Genomic DNA, 3992 nt, shown 5'->3' with positions numbered 1-3992 from the left:
TGGAAGTGAAATGATTTGTAATGGATCTATTATTGAAGCTACCTTTGGAAATACTATATCTATAGATCAGTGGTTCTCAACCTTGGCTGCACATTAGAATCACCTGGGAATCTTTTTAAAATCCTGATTTCTGGGCCTCATCCTCCGGAAATTCTGTTTCTTTGTTACTAATGTTGTGGCCCCACCCCATAACAAAGAAACAGAATTTCCGGAGGATGAGGCCCAGAAATCAGGATTTTAAAAAGATTCCCAGGTGACTCTAATGTGCAGCCAAGGTTGAGAACCACTGCTCTAGGTAGTGGTAACAGTGCTCAAGAGAACTGCACTGACCTTAAGCCTATGTCAAAAGTTACCATAGATACTCAGCTCCGGAAAGTCAGACAGTTATGGAAGAGAACAGGTTAATAATTCCAAGGATGAGGTAGATTCACTGGCTTTTTTTTTGTCTCTGTGAGAGAAATTTTACCTGTAGTGAATTAGAAGATATGATTTGAAAAGTGAAAACCAAAAGCCTGTGCTCTTTGCTAGTTAAAAAATTTAAATCTAACCGTTGAGAAATGTGTTAATGGGCAAAACGCTATGTTTTCTGAAGAAAAGGTCATATTTAATTAGTTCTACATTGAAACCATTTTGCTTTTAAATTTGGTTAGTTGTTATAAAGAATGCTTTAAAAATATTTTTATTGATTTCAGAGAAAAAAGGAGAGGGAGAGAGAGAAAGAAACATCAATGATGAGAGAGAATCATTGATCAGCTATCTCCTGCAAGCCCCACACTGGGAATAGAGCCATAAACCAGGGCATGTGCCCTGACTTGGAATCATCAAACCGTGACCTCCAGGTTTATAGGTAGATGCTCAACCACTGAGCCACACTGGCTGGGCTATAAAGAATGCTTTTTGATGTTTCATTAAAATTAGTTTCTTTGGTTAGAATTCAAGTCCTCTGTAAGTGAACTTTGAGTTGCATGTAACCCTATTGTACATTTAGTTTATTTCCGCTGTCTTGTTTTCTGACCAATATTGAAAGACATCATGGGACACTTATCCAATTTTTAGGTTTTGAAAAAGTTTTGAAAACTTAATCACATTTTGTTTTTATATTAATTTTGACATTGTAGAAATTTGCTTATACAAAATCACATAAAGTGAGGAAGCCCTGGGCTATCTGAAGATTACTGGCCATTTTTAGTTTTAAAGCATTTCCTTATGGTCAATTGTTTGCTTGGAAAGCAAGGAAATTCTATTTTGTGTGATCATTCAGGAACACTTTAGGATATACATATAATATTGCAGAAAATAGGAAGGCAGAATCTACCTGGCCTCAGGTGCCACTCGCCAATTCCCCTTCCCCTAAATTTCCTTCTAATTGCAATAAATTTATCCTATATAATAAAAGCCTAATATGCTAAGTGTCCAGTAGTCCGTACAACCAATCAAAGTGTAATATGCTAATGATATGCTAAGGCCGCTCAACTGCTTGCTATGACATGCACTGACCACCAGGGGGCAGACAGTTGACTGGTAGGTTAGCTTGCTGCTGGGGTCCGGCCGATTGGGACTGAGCGAGATGGGCCAGACACGCCCTAGAGCCCTCCCACGGTCCCTCCCCTGCTGGCCAACCTCCTGTGTCCCTCCCTGGCCCTGATTGTGCACGGGGTTGGGGAGGAGGGGGAGTCCCTTGGCCTGGCCTGCACCCTCTCACATTCCGGGACCCCTCATGGGATGTAGGAGAGCCGCTTTCGGCCTGATCCTGCTCAACGCAGGAGCTGCCCCCTGGTGATCAGTGCGCTCCCACTGGAGGAGTGCTGCTCAGCCAGAAGCTGGGGCTCATGGCTGGCGAGTGCAGTAGGCCTAAGCTGGCAGTTGGACATCCCCCAACGGCTGCTGGACTGTGAGAGGGTGCAGGCCAGGTTGAGGGACTCCCCCCCCAAGTGCACTAATTTCAAGCACTGGACCTCTAGTTTTTAAATAAGTCTTAATATTTGATCAAAGCAATATGCACACATATACTTCTTTAATTGAATAGTATAAAAGGGCACATCTATAATGAAAAGCAGGAAATCCCTGCCCATCCCTTTCAACTCTTGCTTCTCCAGCCCAGAGGCAAAACTTTTACACGTGTCTATTTAGTGATCACCTCAATTTTTAATAATATGCTTTTATTACTATTTATTGTTTTGATGACTTGGGGTATTTTCTGCTTATTTCCTGCTATCCCCTCAACTCTCCTCCTCACCCCATTTGGTTGTATCATTATTTTTAACTCTTCTGTTGGTTACTTTGCTCATTTTAATACTAGTATAACCACTAAATCTGTCTTATTCCTTTTTAATTTAATTTTTTATTTTTCAATTACAATGGACATTCAATATATTAGTTTCAGGTGTACAGCATAGTGGTTAGACATTATATAAGACTAGAGGCCCGATGCATGAAGATTCGTGCAAGAATAGGCCTTCTTCCCCTGGCTGCCGGCACTGGCTTCCCTCCGGCACCCAGGACCCGGGCCTTCGCTCTGGTCGCTGCCTTCTGCCTTTGCTCCGGGCTGGAGCTGACTTCCACCTTTGCTCCAGCCCTGCCGCCTTCATGTAGCTCCCTCCTCCCCCCAATAGCAAGCGTCCCGCCCCGCCCTGGCTGCTCAGCGCCTGCATGCACACACACTGCCCAGAGGCCCAGAGCAGCCGGGGCGGGGTGGAATGCCTGTGTTGTCACCATGGCAACGACACAAGCGTCCCCACTGGCCGCCACCATCTTTGTTGCGTCAATTTTCATATTCCCTCCTTATTGGCTGTGGGCGCCACCATCTTTGTTGTGAAAGTGACAGTCAATTTGCATATTCTGTCTTTATTAGATAGGATATAAAGTGATAAGTGATCTCCCCCATGTCCTTTGAACTACACCCTATCTAGGCTTCCCACTTCATGAGCATAACACCACTATTTCATTTTCTCTGCTCTGCCAGTACTGTCAAGTTGGTTATGGTCCATTCTGTTCCATAACTGTAATTATGTTTTCCCTGTGAGATTTACTCCAAAAATGGAAAACCATAACTAATATTTCCATTGTAATAATCATCTAAATATTGTTCACTGAATAGCAAAGTCTAATGCTATGACTGGGTTTTCTCGTCTGTGATTGCAGTCTTGATTCATGTGCCAGTGCTCAAGCAGATTTCTTTTTTCACACTCTTGGCAACTGTTCAAACCAGGCCACATCTGAAGTTGCTTCATATGTGAAGCATGCTTTCCTTGTACAATGTGAAATATTTGTTTCCCTGTAGTTTCTGTTTACCATTGTCTTTTTCTTTGTGTATGAAATTTTCAGATCATGTCATTAATTTCTCCACATTCTAACTCCATCTGTCTACTGCTTAGAATTCATTTCATTCAGCTGGAAATCTATTTACTTATTATTCTAATTTTGAAGTTTGGCTTCTGATTTGGACCATTCTTGCACAGTTGACCTTTATTTAAGTGGCTAATAGTCTTTCTTTTTTTTTTTTTCTTTTAAAGCATCCTGTGCTCATTGTCATTTCCTAAAGGTCATGCTGTTTTTGTTTAATGGTTGCAAGAATTTCTCATATTTCTGAGGTTTTTCAGATTTTTAATTTCTTTTCTGTTCCTTGAATTATCCAGTTCCTTGCCAGTCAACTTACAGTTGCTAGTATATTTTAGGGTGTTTTTGGTTATTTTGAAGGCTTTCCGTAAATACTGATTTCTAGAGCCCATTTATATTAAAAGATGAGGCACTGGAAAGACAAACCGGCAAATCTGCGAGTGCAGCCAGCCGAGCTGGTGGCTTTGCTTTAGGGAGGGTGAGCTGATGGGTGGAAGTTAGTCATCCTGAGGAGGGCCCGCAAATGCCACAAAGTTACTTAACCTAAATATGTACTCGCTGGCGGACAATGGGAATCACGGAGGCCACGATGTAGAAGTAAGGGAAGTTCATGCGCAGCCGCCAGGCCAGGTCAAAGAAGGTGAGCAGCGTGAGCC

Source organism: Myotis brandtii, unplaced genomic scaffold (genome assembly GCF_000412655.1).
Source record: "Myotis brandtii unplaced genomic scaffold, ASM41265v1 scaffold393, whole genome shotgun sequence".
Classification (NCBI taxonomy): domain Eukaryota; kingdom Metazoa; phylum Chordata; class Mammalia; order Chiroptera; family Vespertilionidae; genus Myotis; species Myotis brandtii.
This window is presented reverse-complemented; position numbering follows the sequence as displayed.